The sequence below is a fragment of the Sturnus vulgaris genome, chromosome 19, assembly GCF_052056855.1.
Source record: "Sturnus vulgaris isolate bStuVul1 chromosome 19, bStuVul1.hap1, whole genome shotgun sequence".
Classification (NCBI taxonomy): domain Eukaryota; kingdom Metazoa; phylum Chordata; class Aves; order Passeriformes; family Sturnidae; genus Sturnus; species Sturnus vulgaris.
The window spans coordinates 2,465,120-2,492,153 of NC_142261.1; the positions used below are offsets into that span (position 1 = coordinate 2,465,120).

General features: G+C 44.2%; 1 protein-coding gene across 7 annotated transcripts in view; it reads left to right on the top strand.

The window, feature by feature from the left end:
- Positions 1–27,034, top strand: part of PITPNM2 (phosphatidylinositol transfer protein membrane associated 2) — a 124,722-nt gene that overhangs the window by 14,890 nt on the left and 82,798 nt on the right. The gene's annotated exons all lie outside the window — the stretch shown is intronic.

Below are 27,034 nucleotides of genomic sequence, written 5' to 3' on the forward strand. Positions count from 1 at the left end.
GACATGGTTGGATTAAATTGCATAGATGTGTGCATTGGTAATAAACTTCTTTTGAAAGAAAGCTCATGCTCCTTGCCTTTTTCTACTTAGTATCCTTTTCTGTTTAAAATCTTTCAAATAAATAAATTGTAAGGGAGAATGACTGCACAGAATGTGCAATTAATATAATTTTTAATTTAAATCTTGGTGAGTTTTTTTCTGAAAAAAAATCTTAACCTTGTTGATTTTATTTGTATTGAAATAGACAGTAGTACAGCCTCATTTACTACCATCACGTTGTAGTTTCACTGTGTGTGCCCAGCTCCATCCAAACCTCTTGTGTGAATTCTGGAAATACATCTCATAGTGTGAACTCTCACTATAAAATTAGTGGCTGGAGTTTTTTGGTAGACAGGGTGTCAGCCTTTAGCCTGACTGCACAGTTCTGCATCTTCTTATTTTCCTCCATTACATTGCTCAGCACTTAAGTGTTTTTTTTTCCCTTTATCAGAAATGGTCTTTTTGACTCCACCAAATATTTCTTTGGGGTGATACTAAAACTTAACAATTGTCAGGTTTTGCTTCAGGAGCAACGAATTGCTGGAATTGAAGAAGAGAAAGAATAAATGAGTTTGGATCTGAGACTGTTCACTTACCAGACTGAAATATGTTTTCAGTCTCTCTGGGTTTGTACCTCGGGGTCACAGCAGTTACACTGAGACTGCAGTGACACCAGCTCTGTATTAACATGCAATATCTTTATCAGAAATTGTTGAAAACTAGGGGTGATTTGAATACCTTAATTGGCTCCCAGCGAATTCATTGCCATTCTCCAGATCGATTTCCTTCCTGAAGCCTCTCTTTGGGATTAGCAGAGCCCAGTGCCAGGCTGGGTAGGCTGCTCCCAGTGCTGTGTCTTGTCCCTCTGTGGAATACCTGATTTCCTCAGGAGAGAGAGCCCAGCAGCTCCTGCCTGCCCACTGCAGCTCCAAAGGAGCTGTGGCCAGGTCTCTCTGGGATCAAAAGCTGCCAGCAGCAGCTTTAACAGAGGAGTTTGTGCTCAGAGAGGCATTAATTGCCATGTGAGTTTGTGCTGCTGTGCTGAGGGGGAACATCTGTATCCCGAGAGCTTTGCCTCCTGTTTTAGGTCACACACTCCCCCACAGGCTGTTGTAGAGGGAGCATTTTTCTCTGAATTAGTGGCAACAGCAGAGAAGAAATGCAATCCTTGGCAGGGCTTAGGGTTTGCTTTGCCCCAAGGCTGAGGCTTCACTCATTTTGCTTGCCTGAAGGATTTTACAGGGCTGATGAGGTGCCCAAGTGGTCATTAATTCTCTGGGTAGGTGAGGGGAAATTGCCTCCAGAATGGTGTTCACAGGAAAATGAATCCCTGCTCTTGCGTCACCAGAGAGGAGTAACGTCTGTGAGTTGGCAGGTAGGGAATGCAGAGAGAAAAATGGGTTTTAAACCTTGTCAGGGAATGCAGTGCTCATAGAGACAAAAAGCTGAACCACCATGTCCAGGAAAATGCTGGAGGCACTGGGCAATTTCCCCCTCTGTTCTACCAGCATCGCTGTGCAGCCTTTTGTTTTTCCAAACCTGGAGGCTTTCAATCCAAACTGCTGGACAGAATGGAAATGTTGGGACAATACTCCTCTGCAAGACATCCTTGGGAGTACTTTGCATAGAACTATTTCAAAATCTAGGAGAGTGTCCTCAATCCCTGCTGTGAGCAGAGCCCCAGGGACGTGTGTGCAGACGTGAGCTGTGTGTGCTGGTGATGTTGGGAGCTGTGGGAGCTGGGCAGGGAGCCAGGGGGGAACGCAGGGTGATGAGGAGATGTAGGGTGATGATCTAGGATGGGGAGGGAGCTGCTCCTCTGTCCCTCAGCATCCTCACTTCCAGCTGTCCTGGGGCACTGTGCTGTCTTTTTGTGCTTCCACTGCTCCTGCAGAAGCCTGGATGGGGTGAGTGTTTTCTGTCTGTAACAAGAGGCAGAAGCTGACATTGGGCAGGATGAAAATAAGAGGGGAAGGTAGATGAGGTTGAATCCAAGGGTGCCTGAGAAGATGTGAGGAAGGCTGGGGACAGGGGACTTGTCACTGGAAGTGATGTCCCCTCTAAGCGATTTGTAACACCACTGAAGGAACGTGTTGTGTCCTGTCAAAAGGAAGCACAGCTTTGCTTTGCCGTTGCCTCCTTCTAATGTCCTTCCAGCACTCCCTGCCTTCCCTGCAGCACCTGTGCCTGTACCATGCTGGGCTGTGATTTTTCCACCCCTGGCTGTGTGATGTGACCAGCATTTCTCCTTCCAGAGCCTTATGTCCTTTTATATGGACACAAATTGGGCTCGAACCTAACTTTTTCTGCCCCTTGTACTTACCATAGGACTTATTGTGAGACCCATGACATGAGAATTGAACCCCTGGTAAGGGGTGAGTTTGTGGAAACTATATAACTGTGGGAAAAAATCTGTCTTCGTGCTGGATCCTTCATCAACTGGATTGAAAAACTCACTGTAAAGTGTTATATCAAGGGGATAATGCTCCAGGGAGCTGGGTGATGGCTGCTTTTGTACTGGCAAGGAGAGGATCCCTGTTTGGCAGTGTAATGGAGCAGCACACTTGTGACATTCCCCTGTCTCAGTGTGTTAGGGTTGTGGGTTGGTGTGGCATTTGTTACTGTGCCAGGCAGGGAGAAGGAAAGGGGATCTTGTAAAGGTGGGAGAGAGTTACAGGTAAACTCATTTAGACCTGACAGGATACAACTGTTTGGAAAGGTACAGAAGGATCCCTTTTCAAAAAGAAGAGCTCTACAGAGTCCCCTGTATAATCTGGGACTATGAAATTGAACATGGAAATGGGTGAGTTTTCCTTCTTTTACAATAGAAACACAAGACACGAGGAACTGTTTGGACAGTCTTTAACTGGGAGGAAAGGGCTGTGATGCTGCTGTGGTTGTAACCACAATCTAACTGACAGTTTCCTGCTGCAAGAAACTTTCTATAGATCTAAACCTCCTTCATTTGTGTTTGTTTTTCTATGCTGTTTAAATGTCTGAGGAAGATTCTGTTGCTGCTAGGCTTCTATTTTTCGTCAAATTCTTTGTTATAATTGTGGGGGATGATGGCGTGAAGAGAGGTCGTTACAGCACTGATACAAACTTAGATGGAGTCCAAAAAGTTTCTGTATTTTACAATCTGGTTTAATGTAGAAGTGAAGAAATAATGTCATTAAATGTGTGTCAGACTGGTTTTTTAGATACTTTTGCATATACAAAAACTGTTTATTTCTGAGGAGAAAAATGTCATCATGTGAACCTGCCCGTGTGGCTGAGATGCTTCATCTGATATTTCCATGGCATCATTACTGGCTTCTAATTCTCCTGCCTCCTTCCCACCCTTCTCCCCTGTGATGTGTTAAATATCACAGCTGCAAAAAGGAGGGCACGTTTTTTCCCTGCTGTTCTCATTCCAGCTGGAAAACTTGGACAGAACCTTCCCTTGTGGTTTGTGATACTGTAAATAAAGGCTTGGGAGGTCACACGTTTTCCATCTCAAGTTATTTTGATTCCAGTGCTGGAATGGGAGAGGAGGAGGGAGGAGAAGAATAAAAATAAAAACAAAAACAAAACCTCAAACTGTTGTAGCTTATTGTGGGAAAAAGAGCTCATTAATGCAAAGGGGAAGCAATTGGAAAAGAGGCCTTTGCAGAGAGGACTTAGTCTTTGACTGAAGCTTTGACTTGGATAATTAGGGTCAAAGATTTCAAAGGAATCTTCTGTAAAGCTTAGAAATAAAAGTTATCTACAAAGCAGAGGCCCTGAACACCAGCTCCTGTGATCTGGGGCAGTTGCTGTCTGCCTTAAAAGGTGCATCAGCCTGGCTCTGTAGGCATGAGGGTGAGTAGTTTTACCTGTGTCCCTCTGCATATGGTTACTCATAAATGTCAGTTAAGTGAGCTTTCAGTGTTAGCTGAGAAATTGTAGCTGTAGGTCTTGCTGGCTGTGGTCAGAGCCAGAGTCTGTTTGCAGCCTGGGCAGTATCTCCTGCGTGGGGGGTGGAAAACCTGTTTGCACATTTTCTCAGGTTTAATAGTGCAGTTCAGCCTTCTGAAAATCTCCACAGAATTGTGGTTGTTACTGCTGCTGTTCACAGCTGCTGTCCCACACCTGCAGGCTTGGGCTCCTCAGCTGTGTGTCCCTTCTCACGTTGGTGTTTGAGGCTTTGCATACTCACAGAAAACACTGTGTGGGCTTTACTGTGTCGTATTTTTCTCTTTTGATATTTGTATAATCGTGGTTTGGATTTACTAAGAAATGAGCTCAGGACAAGATCCACTGGGCTTTACTGCTTGGTGGTGATGTGCTGGGTGTGATGAATATTGGCTTAAAGAGGAGACACTGACACTTACTGGCAACTGTGTCGCTCACTTTTGTGGAGTTCTGAAGAGACCTTTTCCTGGTAATGATTTTTTCTGTTGGCTTTTTTATCAAAACAGGATACAAAATGGGAATATAATTTGTCACTGCAGAACTCACGTTGTATCTTGACACTACAGAAGTATTTCTTTTTCCATAAGCTGTTATATTTATGATGTACAGCAGGAACAAAAGAGGAACATTCCACATCTAGATGTTAATCTCTGCGCTGTGTAGTCTTTTGATTCAATAACTTTTCTTCCTTGATCTTCTTTTGAGGTTTTTTTTTTCTTTAATAGGCACAGGACATATGGACATAAAAAATAATGGCCCAATTTCACCCCTGCTGTAGCTCATTGACGTCATTAAAGTTACAGCAGGGATGACTTGGCCCAGATTCTTTAAAAATAAGACCTGATGAACAACCCCTCCTGGAAAAGCTCTGTGTGGAAGGTTGTCCTGAGCACAGCACAGAGCAGATGTGAAGCAACTCACCCTGACATTCAATACCATTCCCCTTGATGCCGTTCCAGAGAGATGCTGGGCTATTCTTGGAGGGGACAGGAGGCTGCAGATGTGTTCCAGATGTGCTTTTACCATGTCATAATAGTGTGCTGGAAAAGGGCAAGTAATGAAGTGACAGAAGGGCACTTAAGGCAGAGGCAGGTCTGGGTGGAGACCTCACTTACATGGAAGTTGTGGGAGCTGTCTGTGCCTGAGGACTGGGCTTGGCACATGTTGGGGCAGAAGATGGAAATGTAGAATTATCTGTGGAAAAACTATTACCCTGAGCAGGTTTTTAGGAAGATGGTTTAAGTGTGTTTTGTATTTTTGTTTTTCCTCGTATCCTCTGTGATGTCTGGGTATTGCCACACAAGGATCAGCCATCTGAATGTGGCAGCTCCTGGCATAAAGGAGCACTGCAAGGTTCAGTATCTCAAGGTAGGTCTAAGGTGCAGCTGTTTTTTTCAGGGCATATTTCCTTCCTTATAACTGGGCATAGAAATAAAAATTCTAGGTAATGCAGATCAAAAAAGGCAACGTGGATCATGGCAAAAATAGTAGATATGACCTTAAGTGCTGAGTCTGAATTAAGCTGAAAGATGTGCTTTCAGATCTGAACACACTGAAAACAGAAAGGTGAAAATATGAAAGGTTCTCAAGAGCTGTTGACTGCTTTCTGTTCACTGAAATAGTGGTTGCAATTCATAGATGGTGACTCCGAAAATCTTCACTCTAATGTACAAAGTGAGTGTTTTGCTCACTGTTATTTATAACTGCAGGAAGAAAACCCCTTTGGAGAGCAGTTCGAGCCCCAAAACTGTATCTGAAGTGGGTGAATGCCTGATCTCTTTTTGTACAGCCAGTATTCATTGTCCAGGGTATCTTTAATTTAACTGAATCCTTGGTGGTTATAACTGTGTCTGGCCAAGACAGGTTCTCTTGCAGTGAGTCCAAGAAATCAGATAGTTCTTTTTCCAATGCCAGACTCTTCTGGTCCACTGAATATAACTGCAAGAACACATAGTTCCCAAGGAGGAAAATACTTACTGTGTTTTTGGTGACAGCTGAAGCTAACTTGGGGGAGGGCAAGATGGAGCAAATGGCACTTGTCTGCTTGTGAGAGCATGTTCGTTTTAAGGGAATTTGAGTTGGAAAGTTTTTTGCAGTGAAAAGCCAGAATAGTGTCAAAGTGACATTGACTAGTATAAATAGTGAAGGGAGAATTAAATCTTTCAAATATATTCAGTCCTTTGGTTAGTCATCCAAAACTCGACTGGTAAGACAGGGAAAGAAATCTGGGCTTAACCTGATAAATGTCCTTCTAACGGTGGAAAAAGTCAGAAAATCCAAGAATTTAATTCATGATATCCAGAGAGGCCATGCAGCAGCTGGTAGCAGACTGCTAAGGAAGAGTATTAATTCTAGAGGAAAGAGGGGGAAAACTCTGCAGCCTTAAGGACTTTTGGAAGTAAAAGATATTTGATGTAATGCAGGTAAAGGTGATTAGCTTATTTTATTGCATAGAATACACCCTTGTCTGATTAAACTATCTTACATTGAGGTTCTCTTTCCTTGTATTGTCTTCATCCATTTCCCCTTTGTCATTGTGGGTGGACCTGTTAAAGATATAACCCTGCTTTTAGTGAGGTTAAAAGCAAAATTTGATAGGTGTGAAAAGAACCTGCCCTGGGACTTGAAGTGAACCCCCATCATCTCTCTCTAACCAGACTGATGAGCAGCATGGATTGAATATTTATGCCAGATCTAATAAAACCTTGATGACTGCAGAGAAGGGTTGAAGAGAGGATTCTACCTGAGTAAAAGAATGTATGAAAATTTTAAATTGCATATCTTTGTGACTGACTTATAGCAGTTAATTTTCCAGAACCAAGGCTACATTGTCATGAGTTTTAGCAGAGTAGAGAAATGATTAATTTCTGGGGTATACAGAGATCTTTCTTAATAATCAGAAGTGTGTCATCTGGTTGAAAATACAATTTTTCAGGAAGGAGGGGAGCTGTAAATGGGCAGCAGCTCGTTGTTATGGATGCAGTCAGACAGAGCACATGCATCCCTGTCCCTCTCTGTGGCACTCAGGCAGTGCTGGGAAATGATGAGCTACAGCCAAGTCTGCTTTCCCGTCCTCTGGAATGTCAGCACGTGGATGTCACACTGCACACACATCCCCAGGCTGTAGGAGGTTATCAGGGAGATAACCTGGCTGAACCCCAGCTGCTTGTGGTGGTCTCTCAGCTTCACAGCCTCGAGTGGGAACTCCAGGAAATTCCAGTTCCTCCCGAGGCAGCGTGTTCTGTGTGTTAATCCCTGTGCAGGGGCAGTGAGGGGAGGAGAAGCATTCACCAGCACTGACAGACTCATGTCGCTGTTTTGTTTATGAAGAGTTACGAGTTAAAATCAATATGCAGATCAGGAATGCTCTCAGTACCTAAAGAAAATCCTTTGACTGTGATTCCTGCATCATCCCAGCAGTTTATTAAAAAAATAGAAAGAAAAAGAGGGGGAGGCAAATACCATCCGCATTTATTCAGATTAAAAAGGAGTGTGGGGATGGAGCTGTAGGGCAAAGGGGAACTGTTCAGTGCTGAAGCAGAACTTTCAATTTATTTGATGGGAAATTTTAATCTATTCTGGATGATTTAACTGTTAAGCTCTAGACTCACTTCAGCTCATCACCTGCTAAGTGCTTGGGTTCCACTGGGTGCTCTCAAGCCCTGTAAAGACCCGTGAGGTTCAGCTGTATTCCTAAGAGCTTACAGAGGGTAGGAAAGAGTGAGGTAAAGGAAACTTTTTAAAAACACTGTTTGTGTTTATAAAAGAACAAAGAAAACAACCTTGAAATTAATCTGAGCTATCCCCTTGATCAATGACTCTAGTTGTCCACTAATTCTTTTGTATACATAGCTAGAATGCAGCCTACCAATAAAAGTTCTTTTCGTTTCTTACTATTTTGAGGTTTATTTTGATGGATTATGTTCCTAGGTAACAGTTGAAGGTTATTTCTGGGAAATGCTGCCAGAATGTTTATTAACATGTGACTAGACCCAGGTAGCATCCCTTGAGAAAATTTGGCTCTTCTGTGCACTCTCAGCAAGGGGCAGTGACTGTGCTGGAGGGTGAGAGTCCTCCCAGTTCCCTGCCCACGCTGGGCCTGGAAATAACTCTGTCAATAGTAGAAATGTCACAGCAGGAATGACTCGCTGGATGTGCCCAATTCCATTTATCTAAATGAGCTGTGATCCTGGATTTAACGTGCTGTTTCATAGTTAAGATAAGAGTCACATGAATTAGATTATTGTTGGGAAAAAAATAGAGGGGTGCTGATATAAATACTTCTGTGGGAAGACTGGAGAGCATTAACAAGTCTTTTTACTTTTATGAACAGTGGTGGTCAAAGCAGTTTCCTGCAAGAGATGCTTTCCACATGATAGGAACTCCACTCATTAAAAAACCATGAATCAGATTAAGAAGTGTAGGGTTATTTTAATTTGCCTTTGAGTCTTCAGATGTCAGTGCCAGCTTTAATCAGCAGCTGTGCCAGTGAGGAACAACCGTGTGAAATGGAAAGGGAGGATGTGGGCAGAGATGCTCCTGGCTGAGTGATTCAGGGGCTCCCCTGCACCCTGAAGGGTCCTGCCCAGCAGCAACTCAGTTCTCCACGATTGCAGGAGCACTTGTGACCTTTTTGTGGCCTTGTCAGCAACAGCCAAAGGTGGTTTGTGGAGCTGAGGATGTGTTCAGCAGAGAGCCAGTCGTGGGGACAGTGGGCTGGGTATCCAAGAGCACTCCTGCCTCAGTGTGAGACTCCTGGTTAAAAACATGTGGCACAGATAGTACAAGTTTTGGGACATCAACAGCTGGCAGCTGACTGTCTTCTGAGGGGATGTCTGATGCCTTTCTTTCAGGTGGACTTCAAAATACTGCTTCTTCTTCCTTCTAGGAGTTTTCTCTGCATGTGAGACAAACTCCTTGAGCCTTTGTCTTTAGTTTCACATCACCCTTGTGGCCTGTGGTGCCCATTGCTGTGAGCACCCAGCTGTGTTCCTGGGGTTCAGTGGGAGGTACAGCAATGACAAATGTTAACAACTCAAATTTTTGTTTCCATGTGTGCTTAATAAGCTAAAGGTCATCTCTGTGATGTCAGAGGCAGTGATGAGCAGTTCTCTCCTTCCCTGTGTTCTCAGGGCACAGGTGCTCAGTTTTGGCCCTGTGTCAGTGATTTTTGTCATGAGGAGCCAGAGGCAGGAGGGCACAGAGGGTGTCCCTTCTCAAAGTCATGGTGGGTAGAGCAGTGCTGAACTTCCAATAGCCCTGAGGGGAGGGACTGTCCCAGCACTGTGACTTTGCTGGAGGCGTTCTTAATGCTCATGTTCTGGGTGGATGGCTGTGTTCTGCAGGTCACGATCAGGGAAAAGACGTATTCCCTGGACAGGGTGGCAGGAAGTTCAGGAGGTGGGACAGCAGGAAGCAGTTTTGTGATCCTGAGCTCCTGTTGGTAGAAAAGCTGCCTTTGTTCTTATTTCTGCTCTGGCTCTGTGTTGGCAAAGCTTGTATTTAATTTTGTGGGATGTTCAGGGCTGTACCTGCCATCTCTCTAGACAGCTGTACTTACTCCTCTTCTTATCACCACGGCTGTTCACTGGTGATAAAGGAGAAGCAGAAGAGGAACCAGGATCCTGATACTTGGGAACAGGGCAACACTTTAATTTGAATTTGTCTCTTATAGCAGAGAGAGTCGAGGCACTGTGGGGATCTGCTTCCTTGAAGGCCTGAAATACACTTTTATTGACTACTCAGACTTTGAAATCATGATGGGAGAAAGTGGCAAAACCATTGGAAAGTTTCCCTCCTCACATCTGAGTGCTGTCTTAACAGCTGCCTCTTATGAATCGAAATAGCCCCCCATACCACTCCTTTTAAGATAAGCTTGCCTCTACTGCAAATAAATATATTAATTTAATATCACAGTTGCCTTAAATCAAGTGGCTCCAGTATTGTTAAACTCGTGTTGCTGGTAGCTTGGGGAGGACGTTGTGCCTGGCAGAGAGACAGATGTGCTGTGGCCATCTGACATTGGCCTTCCTTTGGCACAAGAGCAGGATCTGGTATCTCACTCTACCAACCTTTCATAATCCTCCCTGCCATGCTGATTTAAGGGAAAGTGTCAATTCTCCATCTCCTTCCACCCATGCCATCACAAACACCCAGACTGTTCCACTCACCATCTTTCCTTGCCTGTGGAATCTGCCTCTTTCCTGTATCAGTGCCTGGCATCAAAGTGGAGCTTGGGGGAGTGCAGGGTGCCTGCTGCCTTTGCTGAGGTGTTTCCTGGGCTATTCCCAGTCACCCCTGGCCTATGGGGTTCTGCTTCCTGATGTCAAAGCACAGGAGTGACTCTGGCCAGGGGCTAAACTACATCGAGCTTTCGGAGATTAAGCTGATTGCAGATCTCTCATAAATAATTCTTTCTGTGTTAATAAATAAATGCCTGCAATAGTTGTATTATTAACAGTTCATGGAAGCTTTCAGAAAAAAAAATTTCCTGAATGAGCCATTTCTGCAATCTCAGCTGGCTTTTAAAGATTGGTGTCATTAATTGAATTTTGGCTTTTCCTCTGGAATGGAGCCTGTGCTCTTTGCTTGAGTGTATGGTTGATGTATGTGAAAGAGATTAGGAGGGGATAAAATCTTCAGAGCTACTTGCATGGCTTCTCTGGCCATCAGGTTACTGGGAAGAGTGGGCAGCCTTTCAGTGGGGCTGCCTTATTCTTGGGTCTTGGAGGGTGTGAGGCTTTCCCCACTGAAGCCCATGTCGTGGTTCTTGGTTCTGGCTGCTTGTCTGCTGCTGACTCATTCTTCCTGCAAAATTTCTCTTAAAAACACAAAGCGTGGTCTGTATATTACAAGTAGCCAGATTCTTCTTTCTGCAGGGAATGATACTTGTTGGAAATCGATCTTGCCTAATTCAGAGCATTGCAAATGTAATAATTAAGCACTCCTTAATTTCCATACTCATTTGGTGGGGAGATAATAGGTTATTTTTTTAAAACTGGGCTTTTCCTTTTGAAAATATTCTGACCAGTGTTACATAGAAACCATATTGCAGCCCACCCTTAATAGCCACTGATTAGAGGGTCCTTTGTGAAGTGTTGTCTATTTCTGACATAAATTCATTAATACGGAACCAGCAAAATTCCTATGGAAACAAAACAGAAGTAAAATTAATACCAGATAAATATGTGTTTTGGGCTATGAAAGTGATCATGAAACCCATTTCTTAACAGGATCACTAGAAGAACAAACAAATCTACAGACGTGTGGTTGTAAGCCTCAGCTAGAAAAGTATGTTTGTGGATATAATTAAACTTTAGTTAATAATGTATTGTCCTCAGTCTTGGCAGAGAGCTGCACTTGGGCTGTGGCTACACGTCCAAAGCATTTTCACCAGATTAACTTCTGTGTGCAGCCTGGTCAGGAGCTCTCAAAGCACTTGCAGCTCTCCAGTGGCTGCTCTGCATCTCTGCTCCTCTCTCAGCTCTGGGAGCACATGAGCCCTGTCCTATGGCCCTGGGTGGCTGTCCCTGTCCCTGACCTGCTCTGGGGGAGGCAGGGGACACTTGGAGGGACGGTCCTTTACCAGCAGCCTGAGGAAGGGTGCAGTGTGTGAAGGTGAGGCTTCACGATTCACTTCTTGCATTGCAAATCCTGTTTCGTAAGTAAACCGCTTCCACCGGTACCTTACACGATTTATTATCTCTCAGGGCTTTTCTTCACCCTGGAAAAAACCAAAAGATCATCAGTGTGTTTGAAATCTCTGTGCTGAGCATTAGATGATTAAGTTGTAATTTTGAAGTGATGGGTTTGGGCATATAATTTTCACGACCATCTTTGTTTTCAGGGGTCATAAATAGCGGTTCCAGCTGTAATGAAGTGCTGTACTACTTACTATGTTCTTATCATTGTGTGTGTCTTTTGTTTAAATTACTAAATCACAGTGGCAATGGCCATAATAATGTGGTTGTTTTATGTCTTGGAACAGGGGAAAATAATTTTATTTAGTTGGAATAATGTAATTGTAACATGCCTCTGGGTTAGAGTTAAAGGGGGAGGTGATGCAGGTGGCTGGCAAGGCAGGGCTGTTCTCTGGATGATTTTCTGCAGCGAATTCCACAACCGTGGAGTGGCAGCATATTTGTTTTTAATGGAACAACTTGTGAGCAAACACTAGGATGTTTATGATGACAAGGAAAACACTAGAAAAATAGAGGCTATAAAATCCCACTAGTTAAGGGCAGCACATGGATAATTGGCTCAGTCAGGTGCATCTCAGGGGAGGGGATGTGGATCTGAGATCTGGCCTAAGCCATTACAGGCAAAACACCTGAGCTCTTTGCACCTCTGAAGGCCATCTGTAGGGAAGGCAGCTCTGCCTGGGTGGTTTTGTGAGGCAAAGTGCCAGGGAAGGACTCAGAGATCCTCTGATGGGAACTGCTTTAGAGATAAGGTGTTTATTTCCCCTTTTGAAGGGAAGAGATGTGTGATGGTTTCTTGAATCAGGATGACTGCACCAATTCAGATCTAATTTGATAAATGAAGTATAAAGGCACAGTGAGTGACCTTCTGTAAAATACAAGAGTGCCTGAACCATTTGTTCTCTAAATCTTGCTTCACATCTCTGTATTTCCTGCTCATGCTGTTCATTAGTCTCCTGTGCCCTGTTGTTTTGGGGCTGATAATGGATAGCTGAGTGGAGATGCTGAAAACAAAGCTCCTGTATAAATAACCTGCTCTTCTCAGCATAAGTTCTTGTGGGCATGGGGCACATTTTTTTTTGTATTTATTTGTATTTTTTGTATTTTTTTTGTATTTGTAACTAGTCCCTGACATGTATTAGTTAGTGTTCCTTAGGTAACCCCTCGAAGTCCAGTTGATTGAGGCATCTCTTCCCCTGGTGATAGCTTACACTGCTGTGGCTGTAGCATGAACTGTGGTTTTTTTCCAAATGAATCATGAGGGTTTTACGAGCTGTAAAACTTCTCTGGAGAGCTTAAGGGTGGGACCAGCTTAAAAGCCTGGGCTACTTTTTTTTTTTTTTTTTTTTCTGGTTCGGGGCTGAACATATCCTGAATATCTGCTTGGTGTTTTAGACTGCCAGCAGGATTTGTTTTTCCTTCGGATAGGATGCAGCATAATCCCAGACTTTTGTGGCTGCCTGCACAGCTTTGCTGGGACTCCCCTGGGGACTCGGTATAGGGAGTGATAAAACTTCATTAGTGTAGGTTCCTCCAGCCAATGTAAACCTTTTATGGGCAATAAGCTTGTGCATTTGGAGGACAAAATTGCCTGTTTTTCTGGCTGGCCTTTGCTTAAGGTAAATGTGTCTTTTTGCCTTCCACAGCAGCTCTTTGCCCAGGCCTGGGGAGGCAGATTTGACCAGTCCAGCTTAGTCCAAACCACTTCTCTCCCGAGCTGTTTGTTCTCCAGGCATTCCATAGTTGATGGGAAGAGCTCTGCAGAGGGGACTGTGGTTTGGCAGAGCTCATTCCCTTGGGCTCATCCCTTGACCTGCTGGGCTCTCCTGGCAGGGGGTGACAGCTGGGAGGCTTTGCCATGCTGAGGTTTGGGATGTGCTGTCCTGCTCTGCCACTGCCTGGACTTAGAACGTGTGAGCTGCCCTGGGGAGAGCTGGCACGTCCACACTTGGCTCTGGCATGTGTGCTGGGCTGGGGAAATCTAGAAACCAAGGGTGTTTGCAGTAGTTGGAGCTCTGGGTGGGCGCCTGTAGGAGCATTTCTTGCACTGTGTCCTGCAGGGCTCATCCCAGGTTCCTGCAGTAAGGTCCCTCTGCTCTGACTCAGCCTTGGCTGCCCCAAAGAGAGACTTTTTCCAGAGCAGGGCACTGGCCAAGAAATGTGGAGCTGGCAGAGGACAAACCAAGCAGGTAGGAGCTGTCAGGAGCTCTGGGAAATAGAAGGGGATTTTTTTTTTTTTCCCTTTTTCAGACATATGCCAAGAGTAGGTGGTTCAGAAGGGGAATACCTGGCACGATATGATGCCAACTTACCCAGCTGCTCTAACAGGATACTTTTGCCAGGAACCTTTGGACCTATTTTTCTTGATGTAAATAAAATCAAATAAATAAAATACTTGTTGCTATAAATAAAACAGAATGATTACCTGGAGTCTCTGGAGGCACCTCACACGGTCAGCATTTGTTCCTTTTTCCATCTGCCAGCAGTTACTGGAGAAAGAGGGAACCATCACTGTGCACAGGCATCAGCCAGGCAGCATGGAGGCTCATAATAACTTTCTTCTATGATAAAGGAGATATTTTTATAGTCTGAATTTTTTATTTTACTTTCCCCCTGGTGGGAGAGAATTACTGGTGATGATAGTTGGTAGACCAGCTCCTGTTGGGAAGCACTGAATGGAGGAAGGATTTATTGAAGGGAATGTGTTGCAAATTCCTTTATAACGCACTTTTTTTTTCTTTCCCCTTTATTTAAAGAGGTTGTTTATAACTAAGACACCATTAGCGCCCAGGAGGTAATTTTGTTGCAGCAGTACCTTATTGAATGAAAGCTTGGTCGTCTGTTTCTGGATGGAAACCTTGGGAACAGCTCCTGTGTAATGCTGTACCTAAGCTTTTTTTTCATTTCTCCTTTTTTCTGCTTTAAATTGCAGTTGGTGCCGTTCCTTCTCATGTAGTTGAATGAACAGCTTTGTGAAGTACATGTCAGCATTTGAATTATGCTTTTCATTTACTGTAGGCAGTTCCAGGCCTCTCCTTTCACCCCCAGGGTTTCTAGGTTTCTTGACAAATCTCCCTTTTCACCCCCAGCAGCCCAGAGACAAAACCCCAGGAGCTCCTTTGTGTGCTGCTTGGCTGCTTTGCCTGGCTTGCTGATGCTGTTAAAGAAATTCTGTGATTTTTGCAAAAGATACTAAAATTAGGGGGTGGCAGACCTGTGCTCTGAAGAGTCCTGCTCAGGTTACTGCCCACAGCTCTGCCTCTGCTAAGGAGCAGTCAGAACTTATCAGTGTAAAACCTTCTACACCAAGGGAGTAAACAACATGGATTAACTGGTACAGGATGCTGAGCACTCGGCATCTCTTGTGTAAAATGAGGTTTGTTACTTCTGCCTTGAATACTGACCTCATACTTATAATCCTGTGTTTAAAGCAGCTGCCAGTCTTTCCCCACTGTAGCAGTTAAGAGATAAGAGAGAAGTGTATGTTAAAGACTGAGGATCATTGCAGAGCTGTGTTCCTGTTTGGTTTAAAATAATCTTTCATGTGATCAAAGAAAGGGTGATGTGTTCCTAATTATCTCCACTGTAAAATCTTTTGATCTGTTGCTGCAGCATGTCTCATCCGGAAACCTCTTTTGGTGATAAAAACGGTGAGGGAAGGTCATGTGTATTTTACATGTTGCCCCTTTTACCCTCCCTTTAGTTAAAGCATTTGGGATGGAATACACTGAGCTACCCAGGTGCAGAGGATATTACAGATTTCCATATTGCAAGCCCTAATTTTAGCTTCTCTCTGCAGGGTTCATGCCAATATTCACCCACTTGCATTTGCACTTTGGGTAGCACTCATTACACAGTGTGAGCTTCGCACATGTGCCACTCCTCCCGCGGTGGGGATTTGTGTTCCCACAGCCGAGCAGAGGGGTCTGCGTGGGGCAGGAGCTGCTGGCAGGCTGCTCACAGCTGTGTCCCTGCAGAGCACCGGGCTCTGCAGCCTGTTGGAGCCAATTGGATGGGAGCAAGGGGAGAAGAGCTCTGTAATTCCCTTCTGCTCTTCAGTGAAGTGGAGAAATGGCTCTGCATTGCACGTTGTGCACTTTGACTGTGGAAGGACTCCCAGTCCAATTTGTCAAGGCAGAGACTTGACGTGAGTCCAAATGTACTTGACAATAGTCTCTCTGCTGTCAAAACCTCTCCTCCTCCTGTGATAAAAACACAGCTCCAAGAAACACTCCTCTCCTTCCTTCCTGTGGAAAGACTCTTACGAAAGACTCTGCATCCCAGAGCTGTTCTGGGGAGGAAGTATTTTCCTGGATTCAATGCACTTACCCGTTTCCCATTAAAAGGATTTGACAGAGCAGTGCATTCAAAACAAGACAGCCACAGAGAATTTGGATTTGTGCTTTCTTTAATTGGCCCACATAAGATTTTATTTACTGATAGTGTCCAAAGGGAGCTGTCGAAGTATTGCAAAAAGAGTGAATACGTCCATTGTGGTAATGTGCTTTTGATAAATGCATTATGGCATAGTTATGAAGTCAGGAAGAAGCCTTAATTACTGTTATGAAGCCATTAGAGTCTAAAGCAGCAATTTGAGCTCTTGTTGCAATTGTGTTTTATATTTCTTCACTGAAGACTTCTGCACCAAAAAAAAAGTGCTTGTTTTAGAAGGTAATTTATGCTTTTTATTTCCTTTGCCTTTTTAAAATGGTGCAGAAGTGATTGTGATAGCAGTGATCTCCACAGATTCACATAAATAAAAAAATCCCAAAACCTTTGTGCAGAGCATGTACGGGGAATTCATACAGGGAAGTGATGCCATCTGACCTGCTGGTTGTTTTCTTCTGTTACTCATATGGCATAAGAAATTACTGAGCTTGATTCTCCCATGGTAAGGAAAAAAAAATAGAGGAGAAAGGGAAGGATTGGTCTCCAGGAATCTCATGTAAATATTCCTCTGGGGTCTGAGGGAAGGAGAAAGACTGGTCTTGGAAACTTCTTATTAATGAAAATTGCTTTGGGAGATCGGTCAGTGTTATAATAACCTGCAGATGGGGTCAACAAATTGTCTGTCCCTGGAAGCCTCTATTTTCCACATCAGCTGTTCCCCAGCACAGCCAGAGTCTCGCCTGGGTCTCCCCTGACAGCCACCACAAAGCAAATTGTTTGGAGCTGACTCTTCTACCAAAAACGTGGGCCAAAAAAAGAGGTTTGTTTTCAGATGTTTATGATCTTTTTCTCTTTTAAGTTATTCAGCAAAAGGCTGTTTAATGCTCACTCACCTGTTTTTAGTGCTTTGTAAATGTTCTTTGACTCTCGTGTAGCACATTAGTTATAACAGATGTTAATTTAATGGCGTGAACTCTGTTGCCCTTCAGCATACAAGCATCTTAATTTCAAAACCAAAACTGACCAGCAGGGTTGTAAATCAAAGGTTAACAGGCATAGCAACACGAAGGCATTGTTTGCTCCGTTGTTAAACTGATACTGAGCTGCTTTCTTAAATGGAGTATTCCTTTAGCAACAGGAAGGCTCAGTACAAGTTGTACTGTTATGAGAAAGGAGGAATGAATGTTACTTAGCGTTTTTCCAAAGCTGATTGCTTTAAATAATTGCAGGTGCAACACGGTAGCACTGATGGTTTTTACAGCAGCTGTAGGAAGCAGCTGTGGGTGCCTCCAGCCACTCTGTACCAGCTCTGAACTGCCCTGCTTGGCCTCAGTCTGGGCTCTGAGTTTCAGCTGTTTCTTGGAACAGATTGCCCAGAGAAGCTGTGGCAGCCCCATCCCTGCAAGTTGCTTTGTTCATAAGCTTTGGTTGGAAAGCACCAGTTAAAAGAGCCCTTCCCAAGACCAGGAATATCCTCGGTGCACCAAACCCCCCAGGGCAGGCAGGATGGGGATCTCCTGCATTGGAGAGCCCTGGGGTCATGTTGTTCGTGCTCAGTCTGAGATTCAGCCCCTTCAGTTGACACTCAGAAGATGTCAGACATGTGAAGAATGTCTGCTCAGTATGTTGGACGAGTTTTTAAACTTTTCCAAAGTGTGTTTATCTTTGCTGTGCAGAGTGGTTTGTGAGGGATCTGCTTTTGGGATGGTTTTCCGGTTTGATTCAGTTACAAGTAATTAAAAAAAAAAGCGGCAAAACCCCTCCCAACCCAGCCCCCTCCAGCCCCAACACTTAACTATTCCAAGGCTGTGTGGTTTTCTTCTCCATGTGCTTTCAGCATACTGAACTGGGGAAGGTGATGATGGTAAATATCACCACCTTGTTTCCAAAAGCTGTTGGATAAGATCTCTCACTGCAGCATCTGAAGTATTACTGGAAATATTTAGAACTGTTACAACAACATCTCTGCATAATTTTTCTTTTCCAAAAGTCTTCCCTTAATTTTGGGTGGAAGACACTAATCAGAAAGATTCAGGTGTCAGCAAATGTTCCAAGCTCCTGATTAATGCAGCAGAGAGTGAGTGCTAAGACATTCCCCTTCCCTTTGGATAGCAGCATTAATTCTCAGAGTGCACTGGCAGTGCTGCTGCAGTTATCATCAAATCTGTGTATTTTCAAACTGAAAGTGCTTCCAGTTACGATGTTTGTCCTGATTGACTATTGTTAGAGGTGTTCTGGAATTTGGGCTGATTTCTTGAAGTCTGACACATGGCATAAAAATTCTCTGTGTGCCTCATCTCTGTAGAGTGACAACACTACAGATTGAACCTAAGCATTGCTACTCCCAAGGAGATAGGCTAAGTATTTTTTCCTCTTCAGAGTACTCTACATTGTATAGCTCTATAATTGAAATGGATGTATCTTTACCTGCTTAACCTAATACCTATTATTTCCTCTTTGTTTTGAATTTGAGTAATCTGGGACAGTTTATACTTCAGAAGTCTAATTTAAATGAATTTGTTCACAGCTGTAAGCTTGTAGATGTGTTAGTCAGGTAACGTGAAGCTCAAAAGAAACACAGGAAGAGTCCAGAGAAATCTAAGGAGATGATTCCTTTGCTCTCCAGGCCTGGTTCTGTTGAGTTGTCATCCTTCCAGTCAGTTTCACCAGCCTCCAGCACAGCCCTTCCACAATTGTGCATGTATTTATTTATTCAGAGCATTTGATGTCAATATCTAACTTGCAGCCTGGTGCTGTTTGACCATTTTCTGGTTTATTAAGATGTTCCCCAAAAGGTTCCTGGCATTACTGCAGCTGCTGCTTCCACTGACAGGGGTTGCCCAGCTTGTCCCTGCCCCAGTGAGGGGATTTAACCAGTCCACTTCTGTCCCTTGCAGAGTTCCCTGGGAAGTGTTTCACCCCAGCCACACACACACACACATATCAGCAGGTTTTGAAACCAGCCATTCGTCTACAGGCATTTGGGGCAAACGCCACCAGAAAATGGCACAGAGGACAAAAAGTAAATTTGCCTTCTAAAATCCCTTCAGCTACTAACTATTACAGATATAATTAGAAACAGAGGCAAGGATTATTATCCTATAAATGTCTTTCTAGTCTGTTCTGCTTTTGTAACCTTTTTTTTTCATCTGTCATCCTGCCTTGCTGCGTTGTTTCTCCTTATAGCCTGGCGTCTCCACCATCGTGTCCCATTGCTGCTTTGCACGGGCTCTGTTTGCTTTTTCCCTCTATTTACGTCAGAGCTGTCGTCGCTTGGCTCTGCACTGGTGTTCTCTTGAAGCCACCATCACTCACACAAATAGGTGATTTCTTATTGCTGCAGGAAAATGAAGAGCTGCTCTCTGCAATCGCTCTCTCCCCAGGCTGCACATCTTCTGCCTTTGCCGCTTGGTCGATAAGGATTTTTTGGAGTTGTTTTGTTTGGTTTTTAAAGTGCCTCGGAAAGTTGAAGTTTTGTGTAAATTGGTCCCTGCAGGTGCTGGTGTGAGAGGCAGAATGAGTTCCTTGGAGCAGGGATGCAAGTCCAGGCTGGAAAACCTCCAGGAGCTGCCTGGACACGGTGGGAAGGAAAGCCACGGCTTTCCTGCAAGAACATGCCACAGTTTGCCCAAACCAGATACCTGAGAGCCCCTGGGTGGGTAGGGGATGTGCCTCAGCCCCTGGAAGTGCACCTGAGCCCTTCCCTGCCTGCACACTGTGGTGTCCTGGAGCTCTGCAGAACCTGGGTGAGGAATCATCTGGTATGGTGTGAGAGCACTGGCCTGAAAAACCCTGTTAGGAACTACAGCTTTGCCTCCCACAGATGATCCCCTCAGGCAGGAGCTCTGGAGTGTGATTTTATACCTGCACTTCCACGTGTCTGTGTCAGTGAGAGCTGGGGGTGCTCAGCAGGCCTGGGATCCAGGGTACACAGACTGGGGCACCCACTGAGCAATGCCAGCACCTTGGAAAACAAACAACCCCCCCGAAAATCCACACTCATCCTTTCCCAGACACAGCTGAGATCTCAGCCCTGCCCTCAGGGAGATCAATGGTGTGTTTGGACTCCCTGTTGCTTTCCGTGGAGGTGAGTGTGTTTATGTTATTTAAGGAGTTGGTACATAATCAGTCTTAAAATTAACTGCCTGCCTGTTGACTTGTCACCCTGTGAATGAAAACACATTGCTTGTAATTTGTTTGACATTATTCTATCCTGTTGTCAGGCTTCTAATTACATTTAGAACATAACCCAGATGTCTGTCTGTCTCTTGTCTCTTTTTTTCTAAATTATTATCATCATTATTATTATTATTATTTATCTTTTTATTGTCAAACATGGAAGGAGGTTTTTCTCTGAAGTGATGGAAGTCTGTTTGTTCCTCTGTTTTCAGGAGATTAGTAGGTGGTTGCAGGCTTGTCTCTTAAAACTGCTCCATTTAAAAGAAGGTGTCACTTTGGGCATCCAAAATTGCTGATCTCTTGTGACTTTGGACTGACCTCCTATGTGCTTTAGGAGTATTGAAATATGTTTCTATCTACATGAAAATAGATGGAAGGTACTGCTTTCTAAATACGATAACATTCCCCACCTTATTTATTTTTAAAGAAGAGATAAATTGCTTGTGCTTTTAGAAGTTTAAAATATTAATGTATTTAAATATAACAGTGAAAGAGAGGCGAGGCAGAAGGGGTTGCCCTTTCAAAATGTGCACAAGTGAGCAATCTTTTATGGAAGTCATTGGATAAGCCTGTCATGCTCCTTGCCAACAGTGGCTTTTGATGATTAGCAAAGGAAACTCAATCTGCTCACTGTGAGATTTTATTGCTCCAGCCCTATCCTGTAGCTTGAATTTTCCTCAAATCACAAAATTTTTAGCACCAGAACCACAATTTCTTTGTAGAATACTGGATCACCAGTGTGACCAAGCCCAGTTTTCCAAAAGCATTAAAGTCACTTAAACATCAAAGGGCTGCTACTTCCTTAATGGGACTTCTGAATACTTTACCTCTGTTCTCACTTGGAGAAGACTCTGTGGCCCACTGAATAAGCTCCATTTCCCTTGTGATGATTCTTTTTAAACTGACTTAAGTTTGCAAAGCAACAGGAGCTTGTGGTAACTTCTTTTAGGGGTTAGAAACTTGACTCTTGGTCCCTGCTGACTTTGGTTTTTTGGTATTATTGATCACCAACTATCCTAGCTCTGAGCTGTGGAGGTTACTATTATATTTGGACACTGTTTTTTTAGGCAAAAGAGTCAGATCTGGCTAGTTCCAGCAGGAGACAGATTTTTTTGTTCTGCAAAACCTTGTTCAAACAGAGCTCATGGTAGGGAAGAAGGTGAAAGTGTCTAAAAGACACAGTGGGCTGCCATAAGAGAGAACAACTGGGAAGAAAGAATAAAGGAAATAAAGCAAGTGTTCAATACAAGTGGTAAGTGTGAGCCTTAGGCATAGAGACTGCAAATTATTATGTGGTCTCTGCCATTAGTACAAATACATCCCTGATTTTCCCCTCTGCATCCCAGCCAACAGGATCTTAATGAAGGACAAACTAGGCAAACAAATTCCCTGAACCCACTTGTGCCTCAGCTTGAGACAAGCCGTGTTCTCTATGGCCTGGGTTGCTCCGTGTTGCTGTGATGGTGCTTTTTGATCTACTGCTGTTGTTCCGTGGGGTCTGGGCATCTGTCAGTCCTGCCACCTGTGGAGAGGGCTCCTGCCTGTGCTGCCAAAGGTCATTTGAGTCTGCAGAAGTGCAGGGACAGAAAGTAAACCTTGTTGTTTTTGTGATGGAAGAGCCGCTTCCCCAAACTGGTGGGCAATGTTGAGCTTGGCTCAAATGCTGCTGGAGTTTGCATTTGGGAGAGAGGCTGGAGAGGGGCATGTTGTCACTTGAAGTTCCTCTCTGATCCCTTCTTGCTTTTGTTGGCAGCCAGCAGTTAAAGGGGGGAAAAGGAATTTCTGGCTCTGGGCATGTGGGTCCAAGCCTGGCTGCCACCTCAGTTGGCCTCAGCTGCCTCTGAAGATCTTGGCCATTACAGGAGCTGACAAACAAGAATGAATTGGTGACTCACTAGCACAATAATGTCAGAAATGCTAGTTTTATTTTGCTGTTCCTGCATATTCTTCAACCTGTAACTATTTTACGTGTTTTTTAGCCTGAAGAGAGGCTCTTGTGTCCGTGTGCAGCACAGGATGAAAATGCAGAGTGGGTGCTTTGGGAAGAAAAGTCTCTTTGGTGCAGTGGGATGCTGCAGGTGGATGGCTTGGCTTTCACCAATAGAGAGAGGATTGGCAGAGCTTGGTTTTAGTCCAGGTGGTTGGTGGAGCAAAAAAGGGTTTTTCTAAAGGTCTTCTCTTTTGTTTTCCCTCTTGTTTTTTCTCCTGAAGCAGCACAAAAGAGAACTGTGTTAACTACCTGCTTTTGAGATCAGGAAAGCTCTGTCCATGTGTTTTCACAGGTTGGGGCTTTAAGTGGCAAGTTAATTCTCAGACTGAAGAGGGGGCAAAATACTTGGAACAGCAATGAAGCTATGTTAGTTTTGGGGAGGGGGAAAACAAAATCTTTAAAGAAGAGGAAAAATACATTTACAGTTTAGCTAATGAAATAAAAAGTTAAGAAGATATAACAACATACATTTCTGGAGTTGTCTTTGTATTTACTGGTTGCTGTGTTCACTGAATGTGGTTTCCAGGGGTATGGCTTTTCTTTCTCTTCAATGACGAGAAGTTATCTTAATAAATTAAGGGATTTATTAGCAGGAGCTGTGTGTTTTCCAGCCTTCAGACAGACCCAGCTCTCTCAGACACGTGAAGCCCCTCACGTTTCTCTTTGAGCACAGAACAAAATGGGCATTGCTCCTGGTGTGAGCATGTCACACAGGTCCCTCCTCAGCTGTGAGGGCTTTGTTCTGTCCCTTGTGACAATATGCTGAGTGTCTAAACTGTACGGATTGTGTGAGTGATTTTGGTTTGTTGTTTTTTTCCCTAGTTTGACTTTCCTTCTCCTTTTAGCTGTACTTTCTTGTTGTTCCACAGTAAGCTTAGATATTAATCATATGGTATTCAACCTCTCCCACCGTGACAATAACAGCTGCTTGATCGTTTTTTGTAAGAATTTTGCCTTTACAACTGCAGCCTTCCAAAAAAAATCAACCAAAAATACCCCAAAGAACGCAACCTATGAAAAACCCAGCAAGGCTTTGAAGAAATGTCAGTGTCATTTAAATATGTAACACACACACTTGGGCTTTCTCTCTGTACCTGCTGCCTAATTTCCCTTCTCTCAATAGCTCTGACTAATCCTGGGATCTTTCCCTGTTGGAACTCTGCTATTTATGAATAGAGCAAGTCCTATCTGTAGACTCATGAATGCTTGGAGTACGTGGTGCTCTCAGATTAACAATGTGCATAAATAGCAGAGAGTTGAAGGACCGAGTACTCAGAATAACAATTGGGAGGAGATGACCCTGTGGAATATATGATGAAGGAAACAGCTTTCCTTTGGTTGCTGGCCCCCCTGAGGGTGAGGATGTGTTTCTATTGAGGGACTTGCTGTGAACAATCAAGTTCAGCACCCAGAGGTGATGATCTCATGAATTCTGCTGATCTTAACAGAGTGGGGGTTTTTTTTAAATGGTTCTGAGGGCGCCTGCAAGAGAAACAATGACTTATTTTCCTCTATAATCATAGAATGGTCTGAGTTGGAAGATCACCTTCCACTGGACCAGGTTGCTCCAAGCCCTGTCCAGCCTGGCTTTGAACAGTTCCAGAGATGAGGCATCCACAGTTTCTCTGGATAACCTGTTCAGTGCTGCTGACTGAGTTATCCTGCTCCTGCTGTACTTTCTCCTCTACAACTGACTGCTTTTGCAGAGTAATCCTGAGTGCACTTATTTGCAAAAGACTCGTAGGACTGGCTCTGTCTTTGACACAGTTATCTCTAATGCTCTTCCTCTTCTTACTGCAGCCCTCCTGTGTGTGTTCACCAGATGTTCACATCACACTTCGTGTTCCACTCTATCCCTGAGCTATAAAGGACAAAACAAGAGTGCTGTTAACCTATGTAGTGCTCCTCTGGAAATGGAGAGCTGCCTCTCCATCCTCACCAGGAGCAGAGAACAAAGCTGCACCTACATGCTTTCCTGACAAAGGCTTCAAGTACTTTCCAGCCCTTCAGTGGAAAAAAATCCTGAGAGCACAATGCTGTTGCTTATTTAATTACTGTTACTACCTAGTGCGTTTAGGGCAGCAGTTTAAGTGTAACTGGCATAAGGGATTTGCTAAACTCATTACTCGTTCTGCTTGTAACAATTTCTCTGTCTCCCTGGTCCTTCTTGGGGAAAATAATCCACTTAAAACATCTTGAAAGAAGGACTAGAGAGAGCCTGCTGAGACCAGGGCAATTCAAAGTATGTGGTGGTAATGTTGATGCTCATTTTCTGTTGGGTGTCTGGAACTCCTGTTAGCATAAAAGATTTGATACACTGCTTTCAGTGCAGAATAAGCATGAAGTGCCCTTAGCTGTGTTTCCAGGAGGCAGCTGACACATGGACCTTATCTCTGTAACATTTCAGCAATGATAAGGCATCTGTAGCTCTTTCCATGACACAGTTTAGTAAATCCAGCAGCAGCCCTTTGCCTGACTCACAGAGAAGATGTGGAGCTGCTTTTTGAATGGGCTGCACAAAGTGGTGTGTAATGAGCACTCTAACTTTGGGTCATTTGTCTGTTAAATGTGAACTCTGATTTCAGTCTCGTTGGGCTCTGGCTGCTCTGGTTCAATCTTCCTTGGTCATCCCTGCACAAGGATCTGCTTCACAGCAAAGATAGAGGCCAGAATGTGTCACTTTTTGGTTCTCCCTTTGCACATCTCTTGTGTAGGTAGTGGGAGAAATGTGCTCCTGATGTAGGACAGGGTGCTGCCAAAGAAATTCAAGCCTGACTGGGAGCACTGGTGGCTCAGCTTGGTCTTGGGCAGATGGGGCTGTTCTCATGCGTGTGCTGATCACACTGCAGTAAAGATCAGTATCTCTTCATGATATTTCTGGGACTGTCACGAACTGGTGCAGCTCCATTATTAATGTTGACCTTTTCCCTGCCCGATGAGACATCCATCTGCAGCATCTACTGCAGAGGCTCAGGAGAGCAGCATCCTGATACCTGCTCTCCAAAACAGTCCCTTTTCCCCTCGTTGTGAACCATCTCTTTGTGATGCTTTCCACATGGCAGCCCCAAGTATGTAAAGACGTGTGTGTTTTCTGTGAACGCAGCTGCTGCTCTTGACCCATCTGCCAGGAATTCTGCTCCTCAGACACAGCTTGCTTCCTCCTGGTGTCTGTCTCCCTGTTCCATCAGAAACAAACATTTTAACACAGCTTTGCTTAATGCAAAAGAATAACACACTCTCCTTTTAAGGGCATGGTTCAGAGCATGAATGAATCCAAGGATGGGCTGAATCTCCTGTCAAATGGGTGTTTTAGTTTGGACAGCTGTATAAAGTGTTTGTCGCTGTGGAAACACTCTTCTTCCACTGCATAAAAAAATCCCTAAGCAAGTATGTCTGGGTAATGCCAAACCTAGTTAGTGTAGGGTGAAGCTTCTTGAGAGCCTCTGTCCTTCCTGCTCAAAAGAAAACCGAGTCCATGCTTCATCTTTAATTGAGTTGAGTTTTGCTCTACTACACAAGCTTTCTCAGCAGCACAACCAATATTGGGACTGGAGAAAAAATAGCCATTTCTTTTACTATTGTAAGGAGAGAACAAAGGAAAAAAATGTTAAAGACCCCTCAAACATGAAACAAACTTAAGAGCAAGCTGCTTTTAAAACACCTGCCTCTCACCTCTGCTAAAAAAGGGACGTAACTGAATTACTGAGGGCCTGGATCATGCACTCAGGAGTCTTTCCACACCATGGCCATGGTGCTGCCAAGGGCATGCTCACGAGATGTCCTCTAATCCAGTTAGAAGTGCTCTTCCAGGAACCATATCATTATAGAGTTGGAAATTCTGGAAACTGGGTGGATGCAGTAGTACAGGAGAGCTGCTGTGCTCTTCCCTTCTTTGTGCTAAAAATGTCTCTGGAATGAGCCCTGTCCTGCTCTGGCTCTGCTCCTGCTGGCTGAGCACAGGAGTCTCTGAAGGGCTCCTGTCCCCTCCTGGTGCTCTGGCTGCAGGCAGGGGCAAGGGCTCTGCAGGGCTGGGTGAAGCCTCCTCTGTCCTGCTGTGCCTCTCTTCCCTTCAGGACCACCTCACTGATGAAGTGATTGGTTCCTGTTTGCCATCAGCAGGGGCCTCGTGATCTTTTCATCCCAGAAGTTCAGTTTTGGATGTAAATGAGTCTGCTTTGGTCCACAGGTCACATTGCCTGTGCCTGGCTCCTAACCAGGAGAGCATCTGATCGAGGTTGGGCTTTCTGCCTTTCAGGGCTGTGATTTGATGGGAAATAGCGACAGGCACAGGAGGAAAATCAGCTCCAGCCTTTGCACTCTCCTTTTTTAATGCTAAGTGGTTTTGTTTGTTTGTTTGTTTGTATTTGCTTGTTTGTTTTTACTGTGCTGTGCCCTGGACAGTCTGCTTGGCCACCCCTGGTATTTGATAACTGTGTGCTCTTTTAAAGAGGAGCATGTTTGAAACTGGAGTAGCAGCTTCTGAAATTCCTCCCGTGCTGCAGTCCTTCCTGTGAGGAGCAGGATGGGCAGTGACTCCAGAGGAGCAGCCTTCATCCCTTAGAAGAGATTCCTCAGTGAGAGGTCTCTGCTATATGATGTTGGATCTGATGCTGCCGTGTCCAGAAGACATCTGGGCCTTTTTATTGTAATCATGTTTGTGCATTCAGACCAATTTTGATGGTTATGAAGGTTCAAAAAAATCCCAGAGATCTTAATAAGCTAATTCAGTAACTGTTTGTGGCTTTTGTTGTTCTTCTTTGTTGTGAGGACAGAACTGGTTCTTGCTGATGAGTGCTGCATGAAA